Source organism: Triticum urartu, chromosome 2, assembly GCF_003073215.2.
Source record: "Triticum urartu cultivar G1812 chromosome 2, Tu2.1, whole genome shotgun sequence".
Classification (NCBI taxonomy): domain Eukaryota; kingdom Viridiplantae; phylum Streptophyta; class Magnoliopsida; order Poales; family Poaceae; genus Triticum; species Triticum urartu.
Window position 1 is genome coordinate 516,029,458 of NC_053023.1, and position 21,411 is coordinate 516,050,868.

The following is a 21,411-nucleotide window of genomic DNA, read 5'->3' on the forward strand; positions in this document are numbered from 1 at the left end:
GAGAGTTGGCGTGTGGTCTTATTATAGTGTAGATAGACCGCCTGTCAAGTTCCATCGCATTCGGAGTTCGTTTGACGCCCCAACGATTAACTATAGCGGCATTATAGCCGGTCTAGCGTCGGACATTTTCGGTCTCCGGAAACAGTCGTCGGGCCTCCCTCTCTTCTCTTCTCTCAGCTCGAGACCTTCTACACAGCTCACTACCTACCGCCAGGTTCAACCTAACCTCTCTCGTCAGCCCGCAGCCCCCCTCGCGCGCGTCCAAAAGCTGTACCGGACCCGACCCGGATAGTTGTCACCCTTGGGTCCGGAACATCCCCAAACATCTACAAAACGTCTCCGTTTCTTATTTAGATTTTCCTAGCCAACCTATTCTCGACCGTCAGATTTTGATCGGATGATCCAACTCCCTTCTTTTCCATATATATATATATATATATATATATATATATAATCTATCCCTAGTCCATTTTGGACAAACCCTATTTTCTAGGGATCCTCCTTGCGCCGCCACTCTCTCTGGTTCCCCTCGGGATCACTAGCGAACCAACCATCGCTCTTCTGCTCCTCCTCGACCCAATCCCCTAGCACCGCCGCCATCTTCCCCTTGTTTTCAGCGCCACCCAATCAGCAGTGCAGCCCGCTCCTGTCCGATCCACCCAATCAATCCAGCCGCCGCAGCGTCGGACGTGGAGACGCGACTCCCGCCAGACCTCCTCACTGCCCGAGGCTGCTGCCTCCCCGTTCCCTCGTTCTCGGGCTCCATCAAGAGGAGAGGAGCCCCCGCAAGCCACTGCTCCGCCCCGCTGTCCTCGTTGTTGGCCCTCGCAAGCATCGCCCCGACCCAGGCCAGTGCCCGGCTTCCCTCTCCTTCCTTCTCCCCATCTTGCTTCTCCTCCTCCTCTCATGGCTCTCTCTTCCGTGGAGTGCAGGAACCCCATCGCCCACTGTTCGTCACCGTCCACCACGGATCCACGCAATCTCCGACCAGATCCGACTGGCACTCCACCGCACTTGCCCGTTCCGGCCGGATCCCGGCAGCTAGGCCCCGTCCCCGGTCCCCGGTGCCCTCGCCGGAGAGCCTCCTGCTTCAAACCCCGCTGCTGTTTCTGTTTCTTCAGAGAAGAGGATAGCAGCGCCTCGTCCCGCTCATGTTGACCACGCCCCGCCTACATCGCGCCTCTCCCCATGCCCGGATCCGCCGCCGCACCGTCCTGGAGCCTCGCCAAGTCCCTGAAGCCGTCGCACCAAGTTCTCTTGCGGTCGCTCCCTCGTTTTCCTGCTCGAACTGCTGCTGCTTGCTTCGCGTTGACCGCGCCTCCTCCCTTCGTCCGATCCAGCGCAGCCACATCGATCCAGTGCATGTTGACCGCGCCCTGGGCCACTCCTTGCGCCAAGGCCCAGCGCAGCCGCCACCCTCAGCCGGCCTGTTGGCCCAACGTGAGGCTCCAGTGCCCCTGCTCCTGTTGGGCCAGACAGATGCGGCCCATTGGTGGGTTTTTTTAGTTCTATGTTTTTGCTATTTATCCCAGGTTTTACAGATTTGCAGAAAAACCGCTAAGCTCCATGCATATCATAACTCACAAACGGTGCATCATCTTAAAACAAATTATATATGAAACTTGCTTAGAATTTTGTCTAGTTTAATATTATTCAACTTTCACCCATGTTTAAAATGTTTAAAGTGTTGTTTGTTTAAATTTGCTCATATGCCATGCTAAAATGCTTTAATTCATAACTAAATAACCATAACTCCGAATTTAATAATCTTTATATGTAAATGGGGTGGAAAAATGCCTAGTTTAACATGGTGGCATTACTTTGCATGTTAAACAACTCTAAAATTGTGTTTAGGGCAGAACAGTACCAAACCTAATATATGCATATGGGGATTTACCAGAATTGTTGTTCGTTGCTTCCGGCCTCATTTAAACTTGACTAGATAGGTAGTTTTACTTAGCTTCACCTCTTGCCATGTTAATCAACATTTAATCTTGTTGGGTACATAAACGAGATCGAACTAAATAACTTGTTGTGGTGTTTCGTCAGTATGCAACTCGTTGCATATTGAGCTCCACTTAATTTGTAGGGTTGCTTGTGCACTTTGCCATGCCATGCTTCATTAAACCGGACATGCATCATACGTGATTGTGCATCATGACATGATTATGTGTTGGTTGTTTACCATGATTGTTTGCTTCTTTCCGGTGTTGCTTCTTCGGGTTGGTTCCGATAACATCGTGTTGTGAGGATCCGTTCGACTACGTCCGTTTGTCTTCTTCATGGACTCGTTTTTCTTCCTTGCGGGATTTCAGGCAAGATGACCATACCCTCGAAATTACTTCTATCTTTGCTTGCTAGTCGCTCGCTCTTTTGCTATGCCTATGTTGCGATACCTACCACTTGCTTATCATGCCTCCCATATTGTTGAACCAAGCCTCTAACCCACCTTGTCCTAGCAAACCGTTGTTTGGCTATGTTACCGCTTTGCTCAGCCCCTCTTATAGCGTTGTTAGTTGCAGGTGAAGATTGAAGTTTGTTCCTTGTTGGAACATGGAGATCGTTCCTTGTTGGAACATTGTTTACTTGTTGGGATATCACAATATATCTTATTTAATTAATGCATCTATATACTTGGTAAAGGGTGGAAGGCTCGGCCTTATGCCTAGTGTTTTGTTCCACTCTTGCCGCCCTAGTTTCCGTCATATCGGTGTTATGTTCCCGGATTTTGCGTTCCTTACACGGTTGGGCTATTATGGGAACCCCTTGACAGTTCGCCTTGAATAAAACTCCTCCAGCAATGCCCAATCTTGGTTTTACCATTTGCCTCACCACCTCCTACTTTTCCCTTGGGAGTCGCTCTCTCGAGGGTCATCATTATTTTAACCCCCCGGGGCCAGTGCTCCTCTGAGTGTTGGTCCGACCGAGTAGACTGCGGGGCCACCTCGGGGCAACTTGAGAGTTGGTTTTACTCGTAGGATGTCTCATCTGAGTGTGCCCTGAGAACGAGATATGTGCAGCTCCTATCAGGATTTGTCGGCACATTCGGGCGGTGTTGTTGGATCTGTTTTAACTTGTCGAAGTGTCTTGTAGAATCGGGATACCGAGTCTGATCGGAATGTCTCGGGAGAAGGTATATCCTTTGTTGACCGTGAGAGCTTGTCATGGGCTAAGTTGGGACACCCCTGCAGGGATTTGAACTTTCGAAAGCCGTGACCGCGGTTATGGGCAAATGGGAATTTGTTAATGTATGGTTGTAGAAAACCTGAAGTTGACCTTAATTAAAATACATCAACCGCGTGTGTTACCGTGATGGTCTCTTTCCGGCGGAGTCCGGGAAGTGAACACGGTGTTGGAGTTATGCTTGACGTAGGTTGTTTTAGGATCACTTCTTCATCATACTTTTATCGACCGTGCTTTGCCTTCTCTTCTCGCTCTCATTTGCGTATGTTAGCCACCATATATGCTAGTCGCTTGCTGCAGCTCCACCTCATACCTTTTTTCCTTACCCATAAGCTTAAATAGTTTTGATCGCGAGGGTGCGAGATTGCTGAGTCCCTGTGACTCACAGATACTTCCAAAACCAGTTTGCAGGTGCCGATGTTACAGAGCAGGTGACGCAACCAAGCTCAAGGAGGAGCTTGTTGAAGATCTTGTCCTTTGTGTTGTTCCGTTCTAGTTGATCAGTAGTGGAGCCCAGTTGGGGTCGATCGGAGACCTTGTCGCTTTTGGGGTTCTTCTTTTATTTTGGCTCCGTAGTCGGGCCCTGATTGTATTTGGATGATGTAATGCTTTATTCATGTAATTGTGTGAAGTGGCGATTGTAAGCCAACTATGTATCTCTTTCCCTTATGTATTACATGGGTTGTGTGAAGATTACCTCACTTGCGACATTGCTTTCAATGTGGTTATGCCTCTAAGTCGTGCTTCGACACGTGGGAGATATAGCCGCATCGAGGGCGTTACAGCGAAGCCCTGTTCCGGTAGCTTCATCATCATCGTCATCACGCCGTCGTGCTGAAGAAACTCTCCCTCGACACTCAGCTGTATCTAGAGTTCGTGGGATGTCACCGAGCTGAACGTGTGCATGTCGCGGAGGTGCCGTACCTTCGGTGCTAGGATCGGTCGGATCGTGAAGACGTTAGACTACATCAACCGCGTTGTCATAACGCTTCTGCTTACGGTCTACGAGGGTACATAGACAACACTCTTCCCCTCTCGTTGCTATGCATCACCTAGCTAGATAGATCTTGCATGTGCGCAGGATTTTTTTTGAAATTACTGCGTTACCCAACAATACAATAGGTCTGGTACACAACATAGCATACTTTATAGAACCTATGACTGAGGCATAGGGAATGACTTTTCATTCTCTTTCTATTTTCTGCCGTGGCCGGGTTTTGAGTGTTTACTCAATTTCACACCTTACAACTCAGGCAAGAACTCCTTCTTTGCTGTTATTTTGAATTACTTCAAAATCTTGTTAAGGTATGTACTCATTGAAAAATCTTATCAAGCATCTTGATCTATCTCTATAGATCTTGATGCTCAATTTGTAAGCAGCTTCACCGAGGTCTTTCTTTTTTTGAAAAACTCCTTTCAAATTCTCTTGTATGCTTTCCAGAAAACTCTACAATATTTTCGATCAATATGTCATTCACATATACTTATTAGAAAGGTTGTAGTGGTCCCACTTACTTTCTTGTAAATACAGGCTTCACCGCAAGTCTGTATAAAACCATATGCTTTGATCACTTTATCAAGGCATATATTCCAACTCCGAGATGCTTGCACCAGTTCATAGATGGATCGCTGGAGCTTGCACACATTTTTAGCACCTTAAGATTGACAAAGCCTTCTAGTTGCATCATATACAACTCTTTTTTATAAGAAATCCATTAAGGAATGTAGTTTTGACATCCATTTTCTAGATTTCATAAAATGTGGCAATTGCTAACATGATTCAAACAGACTTTAAGTATCGATACGAGTGAGAAAATCTCATCGTAGTCAACATCTTGAATTTGTCAAAAACCCTTTTCGACAAGTCAAGCTTTGTAGATAGTAACACTACTATCAACGTCCGTCTTCCTCTTGAAGATCCATTTATTCTCAATGGCTTGCCGATCAACGGGCAAGTCCACCAAAGTCCACACTTTGTTCTCATACATGGATTATATCTCAGATTTCATGGCCTCAAGCCATTTTGCGGAATCTGGGCTCATCATCGCTTCCTCATAGTTCGTAGGTTCGTCATGGTCTAGTAACATGACTTCCAGAAAGGATTACCGTACCACTCTGGTGCGGACCATACTCTGGTTGACCTACGAGGTTCGGTAGTAACTTGATTAGAAGTTTTCATGATCATCATCATTAGCTTCCTCACTAATTGGTTTAGGAATCACTGGAACTAATTTCTGTGATGAACTACTTTCCAATAAGGGAGCAGGTACAATTACCTCATCAAGTTCTATTTTCCTACCACTCACTTCTTTCGAGAGAAACTCCTTCTCTAGAAAGGATCCACTCTTAGCAACAAATAACTCGCCTTCGGATCTGTGATAGAAGGTGTACCAACTGTTTCTTTTGGGTATCCTATGAAGACGCACTTCTCCGATTTGGGTTTGAGCTTATCAGGTTGAAACTTTTTCACATAAGTATCGCAACCCCAAACTTTAATAAACGACAACTTAGGTTTCTTGCCAAACCATAGTTCATACGGTGTCGTCTCAACGGATTTAGATGGTGCCCTATTTAACGTGAATGGAGCTGTCTCTAATGTATAACCCCAAAACGATAGTGGTAAATCGGTAAGAGACATCATTGACCATACCATATCTAATAAAGTACGGTTATGATGTTCGGACACACCATTACGTTGTGGTGTTCCAGGTGGCGTGAGTTGCGAAACTATTCCACATTGTTTCAAATGAAGACCAAACTCGTAACTCAAATATTTGTCTCCATGATCAGATCTTAGAAACTTTATTTTCTTGTTACGATGATTTTCCACTTCACTCTTAAATTCTTTAAACTTTTCAAATGTTTCAGACTTATGTTTCATCAAGTAGATATACCCATATCTGCTCAAATCATCTGTGAATTTCAGAAAATAATGATACCCATCGTGAGCCTCAACACTCATCAGATCGCATACATCAGTATGTATTATTTCCAATAAGTCAGTTGCTCGCTCCATTGTTCCGGAGAACAGAGTCTTAGTCATCTTGCCCATGAGGCATGGTTCGCAAGCATCAACTGATTCATAATCAAGTGATTCCAAAAGCCCATAAGCATGGAGTTTCTTCATGGGCTTTACACCATTATGACCTAAATGTCAGTGCCACAAATATGTTGCACTATCATTATCAACTTTGCATCTTTTGGCATCAATATTATGAATATGTGTACACTAAGATCGAGATTCAATAAACCATTCACCTTGGGTGTATGACCTCAGAAGGTTTTATTCATGTAAACAGAATAACAATTATTCTTTGACTTAAATGAATAATTGTATTGCAATAAACATGATCCAATCATATTATGCTCAACGCAAACACCAAATAACATTTATTTTAGGTTCAACACTAATCCGCGATGGTGATCTTATCAACCTTGGAATCATTTCCAACACATCATCACCTCGCCCTTAACTAGTCTCTGTTTATTTTGCAACTTTCGTTTCGAGTTACTACTCTTAGTAACTGAACTAGCAAATACTGAGGGGTTGCAATAAACACTAGTAAAGTACACATCAATAACATGTATATGAAATATACCTTTGTTCACTTTTCCATCCTGCTTATCCGCCAAGTATCTAGGGCAGTTTCACTTTCAGTGACAATTTCCTTTGTAGTAGAAGCACTCAGCTTCAGGCTTTGGTCTAGCTTTGGGCTTCTTCATGGGAGTGGCAACTTGTTTGCCATTCTTCTTGAAGTTTCCTTTCTTTCCCTTGCCCTTTTACTTGAAACTAGTGGTCTTGTCAACCATCAACACTTGATGCTTTTCTTGATTTCTACCTTCGCTGATTTCAGCATCGTGATGAGCTCGGGAATCGTTTTTGTCATCCCTTACATTTTATAGTTCATCACGAAGTTCCAGTAACTTTGTGATAGTGACTAGGGAACTCTGTCAATCACCTTATCTGGAAGATTAACTCCCAGTTGATTCAAGCAATTGTAGTATCCAGACAATCTGAGCACATGCTCACTGGTTGAGCTATTCTCCTCCATCTTATAGGCAAAGTACTGTCAGAGGTCACATACCTCTCGACACGGGCATGAGTATGAAATACCAATTTCAACTCTTAGAACATCTTATATGCTACATGGCGTTCAAAATGTTTTTGAAGTCCCGGTTCTAAGCCGTAAAGCATGGTGCACTAAACTATTAAGTAGTCATCATACCGAGCTTTGTCAAACGTTCATAATGTCTGCATTTGCTCCTGCAATAGTTCTGTCACCTAGCGGTGCATCAAGGACATAATTCTTCTGTGCAGCAACGAGGATAATCCTTAGATCACAGATCCAATCTGCATCATTGCTACTATCATCTTTCAACTTAGTTTTCTCTAGGAACATATCATAAATAAAATGGGGAAGATATACGCGAGCAATTGATCTAAAACATAGATATGCAAATACTATCAGGACTAAGTTCATGATAAATTTAAGTTCAATTAATCATATTACTTAAGAACTCACACTTAGATAGACATCCCTCTAGTCATCTAAATGATCACGTGATCCATATCAACTAAACCATGTCTGATCATCACGTGAGATGGAGAAGTTTTCAATGGTGAACATCACTATGTTGATCATATCTACTATATGATTCACGCTCGACCTTTCGGTCTCAGTGTTCCGAGGCCATATCTGCATATGCTAGGCTCGTCAAGTTTAACCCGAGTATTCCACGTGTGCAAAACTGGCTTGCACCCATTGTATGTGAACGTAGAGCTTATCACACCCAATCATCATGTGGTGTCTCAGCACGACGAACTGTTGCAATGGTGCATACTCAGGGAGAACACTTATACCTTGAAATTTAGTGAGGGATCATCTTATAATGCTGCCATCGTATTAAGCAAAATAAGATGCATAAAGGATAAACATCACATGCAATCAAAATATGTGACATGATATGGCCATCATCATCTTGTGCCTTTGATTTCCATCTCCAAAGTACCGTCATGATCTCCATCGTCACCGGCATGACACCATGATCTCCATCATCTTGATCTCTATCAACGTGTCATCACATAGTCGTCTCACCAATTATTGCTTTTGCAACTATTGCTATCGCATAGCGATAAAGTAAAGCAATTATATAGCGCATGCATCTTATGCAATAAAGAGAGAACCATAAGGCTCCTGCCAGTTGCCGGTAACTTTAACAAAACATGATCATCTCATACAATAATTTATATCTAATCACGTCTTGACCATATCACATCACAACATGCCCTGCAAAAACAAGTTAGACGTCCTCTACTTTGTTGTTGCAAGTTTTACGTGGTTGCTACGGGCTTAGCAAGAACCGTTCTTACCTACGCATCAAAAACCACAATGCGGTATAGTGATTGCTTTTTGATCTTCAGAAAGTACCATGTTCATTGAATCTGATTCAACTAAAGTTGGAGAAACTGACACCCACTAGCCACCTATGTGCGAAGCACGTCGGTAGAACTAGTCTCGCCTAAGCGTACGCGTAATGTCGGTCTGAGCCGCTTCATCCAACAATACCGCTGAATCAAGAATCAACTAGTGACGGCAAGCAATATGTATATACCCACGCACACAATTCCTTTGTGTTCTACTCATGCATATAACATCCACGCATAGACCTGGCTTTGATACCGCTGTTGGGTAACGCAGTAATTTCAAAAACATTCCTACACACGCGCAAGATCTATCTAGGTGATGCATAGCAACGAGAGGGGAGAGTGTTGTCGACGTACCCTCATAGACCATAAGCGGAAGCATTATGACAACGCGGTTGATGTAGTCGTACGTCTTCACGATCCGACCGATCCTAGCACCGAAGGTACGGCACCTCCACGATCTGCACACGTTCAACTCGGTGACGTCCCACGAACTCTAGATCCAGCTGAGTGAAGAGGGAGAGCTTCGTCAGCACGACGGCGTGATGACGGTGATGATGAAGTTACCGACGCAGGGCTTCGCCTAAGCACTACAATGATATGACCGAGGTGGAAATCTGTGAAGGGGGCACCGCACACGGCTAAGAGATCAACTTGTGTGTCTATGGGGTGCCCCCCTCCCCCGTATATAAAGGAGTGGAGGAGGGGAGGGCCGGCCCTCTCTATGGCGCGCCCTAGGGGGAGTCCTACTCCCACCGGGAGTAGGATCCCCCCTTTCCCTAGTTGGAGTAGGAGAGAAGGAAGGAGGAGAAAGAGGGAAGGAAGGGGGGGGCCCACCCAATTCGGATTGGGCTAGGGGGGCGCGCCCTCCACCTTGGCCTTCCTCTCCCCTTTTCCACTAAGGCCCAATAAGGCCCATATACTCCTCGGGGGTTCCGGTAACCCTCCGGTACTCCGGTAAATGCCCGAACTCACCCGGAACCATTCCGATGTCCAAACATAGGCTTCCAATATATCGATCTTTATGTCTCGACCATTTTGAGACTCCTCGTCATGCCCGTGATCACATCCGTGACTCCGAACAACCTTCGGTACATCAAAACACAAAAACTCATAATACCGATCGTCACCGAACGTTAAGCGTGCGGACCCTACGGGTTCGAGAACTATGTAGACATGACCGAGACTCATCTCCGGTCAATAACCAATAGCGGAACCTGGATGCTCATATTGATTCCTACATATTCTACGAAGATCTTTATCGGTCAAACCGCATAACAACATATGTTGTTCCCTTTGTCATCGGCATGTTACTTGTGTGAGATTCGATTGTCGGTATCTTAATACCTAGTTCAATCTTGTTACCGGCAAGTCTCTTTACTCGTTCTGTAATGCAACATCCCGTAACTAACTCATTAGTCACATTGCTTGCAAGGCTTATAGTGATGTGCATTACCGAGAGGGCCCAGAGATATCTCTCCAATACACGGAGTGACAAATCCTAATCTCGATCTATACCAACTCAACAAACACCATCAGAGACACCTGTAGAGCATCTTTATAGTCACCCAGTTATGTTGTGACGTTTGATAGCACACTAAGTGTTCCTCCGGTATTCGGGAGTTGCATAATCTCATAGTCAGAGGAACATGTATAAGTCATGATGAAAGCAATAGCATAAAACTAAACAATCATTTGTGCTAAGCTAACGGATGGGTCTTGTCCATCACATCATTCTCTAATGATGTGATCCCATTCATCAAATGACAACACATGTCTATGGTCAGGAAACTTAACCATCTTTGATTAACGAGCTAGGCAAGTAGAGGCATACTAGGGACACTCTGTTTTGTCTATGTATTCACACATGTACTAAGTTTCTGGTTAATACAATTCTAGCATGAATAATTAACATTTATCATGATATAAGGAAATATAAATAACAACTTTATTATTGCCTCTAGGGCATATTTCCTTCAAAATGTTCCGCAAACGTTTGCCGGCATCGCACAATGTGGCCAAGCGAAACGGGCCTGCGGACAGAACATGTGCTATTTGCGGTTTAGGGGAAAACGCAAACCACATGTTCTTTGGATGTTATCTTGCTAGATTTGCGTGGAAGTGCTGTTAGGAAAACGTTCAAGCAGAATCGGAACCCGCATTCTAGCGCTGACCTGCTAGCCTTGCTATCGCCCAGAGGGGTGCTAATGCTAGGATAGTTTGGCGATGCCTAGGGGCGCTGCTTTAGTCTCTTTAGTCGGTTCGGAACAAAATTACTATAGAAAAGAAGTTTCCATCACACCCCGCCGACATTATCTTCAAATGCCACATCTTCTTGCAGACTTGGGCGCCGTTGGGGAAGACGCGTGACGCTGACCGCATGGACGGAATCATGAAGTAGATCAAGCTGACAATGGTGAAGGCGCGACGGACGGATATGTCAGCTTGAGCCTTTTGCGTAGTGCTAGTCGCTGGAAGTTTTTAAGACTAGTCACAGTGGGGAGTAACTTAGAGTAGTAACATGCACATGTTACTAATCTATGTTACTACCTCCACAGTGGGGAGTAACTTAGAGTAGTAACATATGTGTTGTGTCATGCATAACTTCATTTATTAGGTTGTAGACTCATCTTTTCTTGATATGTGTGATGTTATGTTACCACATGCCTTTCTTTCTTCATTAATTGCATGCCACATCTATTTTATCTAGATAAGTGTGATGTTACCACTTATATTACTCCCATTGTGGGGGAAGTGGATCCTCTAACATGAAGGAGGGAAGTCACCCAAGCTACAATTCCCTAACTTCCCTCCTTCACTTCTATATGATTAAGGCAAAATGACTTAAATTCATTTACAAATTACAAATCTACTTTATACATTTACAAAATTACATACAGATAAAATTATGATGCAATAAAATTGATTTAAAATTTCTTTATATCAACAGTAACTATGTACAGTACCGACTTAAGTAGATAATTAAGTGTTCGCTACAATGCCCGTGACTTTCCTTCTTTGTTTTACACTACTTTGTACTGTAGCTTAGGTGACTTTCCTTCTTCATGTTAGAGGATCCACTTCCCATTATAGGTAGTCTAAGCTATGTTTGGCTCCTGCTCTTTTACTAGAAAGTGAGAGGATTTACCCCTAGACTATTCTGGGACGTGTGGCCCGATGTATTTTGGCTGTGTGATTTGTATGCTTAAAACTCTGTGTGGATGTTGTCGCTTTATTAATTTAAAGTCGAACGTTTTAGTGTCTTTGTTTAAAAAAAACACTTTACTCGGGATGTGTAGCACGATGGAGGGGCCGATCATCTTTTTTGGTCTATAAATGTTTTTCTTTTGCCATTTAATCACATAATTGCTTTAAGATCTCTTGTCACCTAGAATTTCACGTGTACTCTGCTGTGGCTCATATGCATGGTAGGAGTAGTGATTAGTCAGATACTCAGATTAGATGCAAGCTTGGAGTGTGGGGTTCTGCTAGCAATTTCAACTCAAAAGGCGAATCCGTGGACACAGAGATATTTTGCGGGGCTCTCAGGCCATGGACCCGAACCTACTCTATGACGTGGTGACCGAAAGGGACCCATCAATTTGTCTTCGTCCCGAAGTTTATCTCGTCATTGTTTTCTGAGACTTTATTTATCTCGTGTCATCGTCCGCCAAGATTTCAACATTTCCACATATGGAAAAAATATTTTTATAAAACAGTACAGACGCGGGCGCTCGTATATACGCGCATATACTCATCCCTACGAATACACACGCATACCCTGTCATTGTAAACACCTTAAGAGGCTGAGCCAACATATTATCTTAGAATTGACAAAGTCATCAAAGACACCTCGTAGTCGACGGAAACGTCTTCTTTCATTGAAAACGTACCGCCGGAAATCTTGAAATAAATACAGAAATAAATGCAAGTATCATGACTTAAACCCTGTGAGCTGAAAATACCACTACCGTCCTAACCATCCAACCATAGTCCCTTCGCTATACAGATAAAAAAAATTGAACGAATAGAGTTGGGCCTTTGGGGTATGTCACGTCAGTTTTTTTCTTTTAATAGCCTAACTTGGAGATGTGCTTATAGAAAAATAAATCAAATTTGTTTTTAAAAAATCAATACTTATTGGTAGAGGTTTTTCTTTGCAAGAAAGGAACTTTTATTAATCAACCGTGATGATTTACATTCAAAGTTGCTATTCTTGCCTATTGCCCAACTGTAATTTGTTACCATGTTAATTGCGTGCGTTCGAGAGAGATACCTCTAGTGAACTAATAGATCCCGGGTCCATTCTTCGTCAATATTTTCTTCTACAAAAATTGCCGTTTTATTTGTCTTTACTATTTGCCGGTTTAATATACAACTACCTATCTATCTGTTTACTTTTAGTTTTGTAACTAGCGAGACAAGGGGCTTAACAATCCCTTTGCCGAGCATTTTATTTTATTTGTGTGTAGATGCTGCTTATCTTGGTATCCTAGGAGCTTCTATTGTTTTCGTAAACCTTGCTTCTTAACTAAGAGAAAGCTTTGTTGCTATCTACATCATCCTTCCTCTTTGGCGAAACCCAACGACTCTTACAAGAGTAGCACCTCCCAGCATGGGGTAGGCGTTATTTCTTGTACATTCACCGGCATACTTCTTAAGAAGTTGATCACCTCCTTCCCATAGTTTAAAAACCGATCCGGCAATCGAACCAGTGAGGTTGTCGATTCAATTTTTTATTGGTCTACCCGCTAGTTCATCGGTTTATTTGGGACAAAAAACCAAAATATTAAAGATATTTTTTCAAATTTTTGACCTCACACCAAATGAATGCACATAGAGGTATATTGGATCCAAACTATTAATAAATCACAATCTTTTTATTAGCCTAGTTGGTTATTGGGCTTTTAGCATGTGTTGCATGAAGGTTAGCTATTTGATTCCTTGTTGATGCACCTTTTAAAATATTTTCTAGATTTTACTAAAATACCATTACACCTTTAAAAACCCGGTAAAGTCTTGGTTCACGGTTTTTCCGGCCCGGTCTTTTTAAAACTATGCTTCTTCCCCTCCATTTTCAGGTTTGCCTTTCGGATGTTGTTGAATGGCGAGCAAGGACGTGATATAGCTCGTTAGAAATCTGCACGAAGCCTCGACGAGGACCAGTGGTTTGTGGCGAGTAAACTCATCTCCAGCATACCAAATTCGCCACATAGCCAGCCTTTGAACATCAGAGAGTTTGTACAGTAGGCGAAAAATCTAATCAGGCTCGGCGTAACCCCTAGTCTCTTCGTGAGCTTACTAGAGAACCACCCAAGTCTCATACGCTGTGTTCCTTATTAAGAGAAAAGCCAAGCAGCACATAAACCATGCCCACCCAAACAATCACAAAGAGGATCGCCCGCAACAAGCTACTCCCTCCAATCTATATTAATTGTCACTAATTTAGTAGAGGATCCAACGGAGTACTAAAGGCCTATTTGGATTGAAGAAATTTGAAAACATAGAAATAGGGAAAATAAGGAGTGAGATGTCATGTTTTTTTGGAAAAGGAGGCTTCCCCCGGCCTCTGCATCGGAACGATGCATGTAGCCATCTTATTAAAGAGTCTCGAAGTAGCACAAAGTCATAAAAGTATTATAGTTCGCAAGTGGAGCAAAAAATAAAAGAAAAGTGAATGCTCAATACCACAACCGGTATGACAATGTAAAGGACAAACTCCCTAGACTCCTATCCTGTTATGCGACCGCCATCCGAACCGGTTGAATATAGCCCGTGCTACCATCTCTCACTGGTTGCACCCAGTAACCAAAGGCTCCATGGAGTCCGTAGGACTGAGTAAGGACCAGTACGGATCCATGCGGTAGCTCTGAAGATGACCTGCAAGAAAGTTAAAGTATGTTGTCTGTTAAAAATCATATCATTCCTGCAATTCCATATAGTCCGTATAAGCGCACATATTCCAACCCGAATATGAGCCGCAGTAATATGATCAACCCCATCTAACCACGTCCCAAATAACGATTCAATGTTAACTGGAGGAGTAATGTTAAAGGCTATATGGATTGTTCTCCAAAGCAATTTCACGAGTGGGCACTCTATGAACAAGTGTTGTATTGTTTCGTCATGATCACAAGAACAACAACGTGAATTACCTACCCACCGTTTCTTTACTAAGTTATCTTTGGTGAGGATCACTTGCTTGTGTGCGAACCACATAAAGATTTTAATACGCAAGGGAACCTTAACCTTTCAAATATGTAATGATCTCGAGATTGGACCAGAATTAATTATATCCATGTAAAAGGATTCATCGTAAACATCCCATTTCTAGCTAACTTCCAGTGCATCGAATCGAGTTGGTCGAATAATTGAACATCTATCAATCTCTAAACCAAGTGCATCTAGGCATTCCATCGCTCACCAACTAATCCACGTCTGAACTGAATATTCAAGGGAGTCGATTGAAATATTGTGCCTACGTAATCCTCCTTACGTTGCACAATGTTATACGTGGCGTCTCCCCTAACCACGTATCCTCTCAAAATCTTGTTGACATCCCATTGCCAACCAAGAATTTGACCGTACGAAAGAACAAATCTTTCGTTCGCATGAGTCCCTTCCAGAATGGCGAGTCAGTTGTGTTGGGGAACACAGTAATTTCAAAATATTTCCCACGCACACTCAAGATCCATCCAGGTGATGCATAGCAACGAGAGGGGAAGATTATTGTCCACGTACCCTCGTAGACCATAAGCGGAAGCGTTATGACAAAGCGGTTGATGTAGTCGTATGTCTTCACGATTCGACCGATCCTAGCACCAAAGGTACGACACCTCCGCGATCTGCGCACGTTCAGCTCGGTGACGTCCCGCGAACTCTAGATCCAGCTAAGTGTCGAGGGAGTGTTTCATCAGCACGACGGCGTGATTACGGTGATGATGAAGCTACCGGCGCAGGGCTTCGCCTAAGCACTGCAACGATATGACCGAGGTGGAAATCTGTGGAGGGGGGCACCGCACACGGCTAAACAATCAACTTGTGTGTCTACGGGGTGCCCCCTCCTGCGTGTATAAAGGAGTGGAGGAGGGGGAGGGCCGGCCCCTCTATGGAGCGCCCAAGGGGAGTCCTACTCCTACCGGGAGTAGGATTCACCCCCCCTTCCCTAGTTGGATTAGGAGAGGAAGGAAGGGGGAGAGAGGGGGAAGGAAAGGGGGGCACCCAATTCGGATTGTGCTTGGTGGGGGGGGGGGCTCCTAGGCTCCCTTCTCCTCTCTCCCACAATGGCTCAATAAGGCCCATATACTTCCCGGGGGGTTCCGGTAACCTCCCGGTACTCCGGTATATGCCCGAACTCACCCGGAATCATTCCGATGTCCAAACATAGGCTTCTAATATATCGATCTTTATGTCTCGACCATTCCGAGACTCCTCGTCATGTCCGTGATTATATCTGGGACTCCGAACTACCTTCAGTACATCAAAACACATAAACTCATAATACTGATCGTCACCGAACGTTAAGCGTGCAGACCCTACGGGTTAGAGAACTATGTAGACATGACCGAGACTCATCTCTGGTCAATAACCAATAGCGGAACCTGGTTGCTCATATTGGTTCCTACATATTCTACGAAGATCTTTACCAGTCAAACCGCATAACAACATACGTTGTTCCATTTGTCATCGGTATGTTACTTGCCCGAGATTCGATCGTCGGTATCTCAATACCCAGTTCAATCTCGTTACCGGCAAGTCTCTTTACTCGTTCTGTAATTCAACATCCCATAACTAACTCGTTAGTCACATTGCTTGCAAGGCTTGTAGTGATGTGCATTACCGAGAGGGCCCAGAGATACCTCTCCGATACACGGAGTGACAAATCCTAATCTCGATCTATGCCAACTCAACAAACACCATTGGAGACACCTGTAGAGCATCTTTATAGTCACCTAGTTACGTTGTGACGTTTGATAGCACACTAAGTGTTCCTCTGGTATTCGGGAGTTCCATAATCTCATAGTCATAGGAACATGTATAAGTTATAGAGAAAGCAATAGCAGTAAACTAAACAATCAAAGTGCTAAGCTAATGGATGGGTCAAGTCAATCACATCATTCTCTAATGATGTGATCCCGTTTATCAAATCCATGGCTAGGAAACTTAACCATCTTTGATCAACAAGCTAGTCAGGTAGAGGCATACTAGTGACACTCTGTTTGTCTATGTATTCACACATGTACTAAGTTTCCAGTTAATACAATTCTAGCATGAATAATAAACATTTATCATGATATAAGGAAATATAAATAACAACTTTATTATTGCCTCTAGGGCATATTTCCTTCAGTCTCCCACTTGCACTAGAGTCAATAATCTAGATTACATTGTAATGATTCTAACACCCATGGAGTCTTGGTGTTGATCATGTTTTGCTCGTGAGATAGGCTTAGTCAATGGGTCTGCAACATTCAGATCCATATGTATCTTACAAATCTCTATGTCTCCCTCCTTGACTTGATCGCAGATGGAATTGAAGCGTCTCTTGATGTGCTTGGTTCTCTTGTGAAATCTGGATTCTTTTACCAAGACAATTGCACCAGTATTGTCACAAAAGATTTTCATTGGACCCGATGCACTAGGTATGACACCTAGATCGGATATGAACTCCTTCATCCAGGCTCCTTCATTTGCTGCTTCCGAAGCAGCTATGTACTCCGCTTCACACGTAGATCCCACCACGACGCTCTACTTGGAACTGCATCAACTGACAGCTCCACCATTCAATAAAAATACTTATCCGGTTTGTGACTTAGAGTCATCCGGATTAGTGTCAAAGCTAGCATCGACGTAACCGTTTACGACGAGCTCTTTGTCACCTCCATAAACGATAAACATATCCTTAGTCCTTTTCAGGTATTTTAGGATGTTCTTGACTACTGTCCAGTGATCCACTCCTGGATTACTTTGGTACCTCCCTGCTAAACTGATAGCAAGGCACACATCAGGTCTGGTACACAACATTGCATACATGATAGAACCTATGGCTGAAGCGTAGGGAATAACTTTCATTTTCTCTCTATCTTCTGCAGTGGTCGTGTATTGAGTCTGACTCAATTTCACACCTTGTAACACATGCAAGAACCCTTTCTTTGCTTGATCCATTTTGAACTTTTTCAAAACTTTATCAAGGTATGTGCTTTGTGAAAGTCCAATTAAGCGGCTTGATCTATCTCCATAGATCTTGATGCTCAATACATAAGCAGCTTCACCGAGGTCTTCCATTGAAAAATTCTTATTCAAGTATCCTTTTATGCTATTTAGAAATTCAGTATCATTTCCGATCAACAATATGTCATCTACATATAATATCAGAAATGCTGCAGAGCTCCCACTCACTTTCTTGTAAATACAGACTTCTCCAAACGTCTGTATAAAACCATATGCTTTGATCACACTATCAAACCGTATATTCCAACTCCGAGAGGCTTGCACCAGTCCATCAATGGATCGTTGGAGCTTGCACACTTTGTTAGCACCTTTTGGATCGACAAAACCTTCTGGTTGCATCATATACAACTCTTCTTTAAGATGTCGATTAAGGAAAGCCGTTTTGACATCCATTTGCCAAATTTCATAATCATAAAATGCGGCAATTGCTAACATGATTCGGACGGACTTAAGCATCGCTACGGGTGAGAAGGTCTCATCGTAGTCAACTCCTTGAACTTGTCAAAAACCTTTTGCAACAAGTCGAGATTTGTAGACAGTAACATTACCGTTAGCGTCAGTCTTCTTCTTGAAGATCCATTGATTCTCTATGGCATGCTGATCATCGGGCAAGTCAACCAAAATCCACACTTTGTTCTCATACATGGATCTCATCTCAAATTTCATGGCCTCAAGCCATTTTGCGGAATCCGAGCTCATCATCGCTTCCTCATAGTTCGTAGGTTCGTCATGGTTAAGTAACATGACCTTCGGAACAGGATTACCGTACCACTCTGGTGCGGATCTTATTCTGGTTGACCTACGAGGTTCGGTAGTAACTTGATCAGAAGTTTCATGATCAGCATCATTAGCTTCCTCACTTACTGGTGTAGGAATCACTGGAACTGATTTCTGTGATGAACTACTTTCCAATAAGGGAGTAGGTACAATTACCACGTCAAGTTCTATTTTCCTCCCACTCACTCCTTTCGAGAGAAACTCCTTCTCTATGAAGGATCCATTCTTAGCAACAAATATCTTGCCTTCGGGTCTGTGATAGAAGGTGTACCCAACAGTCTCTTTTGGGTATCCTATGAAGACACATTTCTCCGATTTGGGTTCGAGCTTATCATTTTGAAGCTTTTTCACATAAGCATCGTAGCCCCAAACTTTAAGAAACGACAATTTGGGTTTCTTGCCAAACCACAATTCATAAGGTGTCGTCTCAACGGATTTTGATGGTGCCCTATTTAATGTGAATGCAGTTGTCTCTAAAGCATAACCCCAAAACGATAGCGGTAAGTCAGTGAGAGACATCATAGATCGCACCATATCTTATAAAGTGCGGTTACGACATTCAGACACACCATTACGATATAGTGTTCCAGGTGGCATGAGTTGCGAAACTATTCTGCATTGTTTCAAATGAAGACCAAACTTGTAACTCAAATATTCTCCTCCACGATCAGATCGTAGAAACTTAATTTTCTTGTTACGATGATTTTCCACTTAACTCTGAAATTCTTTGAACTTTTCAAATGTTTCAGACTTATGTTTCATCAAGTAGATATACCAATATCTGCTCAAATCATCTGTGAAGGTAAGAAAATAACGATACCCGCCATGAGCATCAACACTCATCGGACCGCATATGTCAGTATGTATTATTTCCAACAAGTCTGTTGCTCGCTCCATTGTTTTAGAGAATGGAGTCTTAGTCATCTTGCCCATGAGACATGGTTCGCAAGCATCAAATGATTCATAATCAAGTGATTCCAAAAGTCCATCAGCATGGAGTTTCTTCATGCACTTTACACCAATATGACCTAAACGGCAGTGCCACAAATAAGTTGCACTATCATTATTAAACTTATATCTTTTGGCTTCAATACTATGAACAGGTGTATCACTACTATCAAGATTTAGTAAAAATAGACCATTCATCAAGGGTGCATGACCATAAAAGATATTACTCATATAAATAGAACAACCATTATTCTCTGATTTAAATGAATAACCGTCTCACATCAAACAAGATCCAGATATAATGTTCATGCTCAACGCTGGCACCAAATAACAATTATTTAGGTCTAAAACTAATCCCGAAGGTAGATGTAGAGATAGCGTGCCGACGGCGATCACATCGACTTTGGAACCATTTCCCACCCGCATTGTCACCTCATCCTTAGCCAATCTTCGCTTAATCCGTAGCCCCTGTTTCGAGTTAAAAATATTAGCAACAAAACCAGTATCGAATATCCAGACGCTACTGCGAGCATTAGTAAGGTACACATCAATAACATGTATATCAAATATACCTTTCACTTTACCATTCTTTTTCTCCGCCAAATACTTGGGGCAGTTCTCCTTCTAGTGACCAGTCCCTTTGCAGTAGAAGCACTCAGTCTCAGGCTTAGGTCTAGACTTGGGCTTCTTCACTTGAGCAACAACTTGCTTGCCGTTCTTCTTGAAGTTCCCCTTCTTCCCTTTACCCTTTTTCTTGAAAATGGTGGTCTTGTTGACCATCAACACTTGATGCTCCTTCTTGATTTCTACCTCGACAGCCTTTAGCATTGCGAAGAGCTCGAGAATTGTCTTATCCATCCCTTGCATATTATAGTTCATCACAAAGCTCTTGTAGCTTGGTGGCACTGATTAAAAGAACTCTGTCAATGACACTATCATCAGGAAGATTAACTCCCAGCTGAGTCAAGTGGTTGTAGTACTCAGACATTATGAGTATATGTTCACTGGCAGAACTATTCTCCTCCATTTTGCAGCTGTAGAACTTATTGGAGACTTCATATCTCTCAATCCGGGCATTTGCTTGAAATATTAATTCTTAATTTCCAGGTTTTCAATACCGAGACCCCCGTGGTCTTTGGGTCGGCATAAAATATCCCATCGTGCAAGACGGTATTTCTTCTTGACCTCATCTGACTGCCAGAAGAATCGAGATCAAAAGAAATCAAGTCTCTTCCGCACCCCTTTTGGTACCTCGAAAAAAGATAGTAGGACCATCGGCATACTAGTAAGTACTGAGTTATCAGCACTAGCCGACCTCCATAAGACATTAGCTTGCCCTTCCAGCAACTAAGCTTTTTTTTTTTCAATTCGATCTTCGATGCACTTCCATTCTTTATTATATAGCTTACGGTGATGAATCAGTATGCCCAAATAACTGAAGGACAAAGAACCTAATTCACACACAAACAATTGTCTATATGTGTCTTGCTCTTCTTTGGCCTTACCAAAGCAGAACAACTCGCTCTTGTGAAAGTTTATTTTTAATCCAGACAATTGTTCGAAGACATAATATGAGTTTCATATTCCGCGCTTTTGCAATGTCATGTTCCATGAACAGGATAGTGTCGTCGGCGTACTATAAAATGGAGACCCCCTCATTGACCAGATGAGGGGCAAGTCCATCCACTTGACAGTTTTCCTTGGCTCGGCCTATAAGAATGGTCAACATATTGGTCACTATATTAAATAGGAGAGGAGACATTGAATTCCCTTGTCTCAATCCCTTGTGTGTCTGAAAGTAGCGATCAATATCGTCGTTAACCTTGATTCCGACACTACCTTTTTGG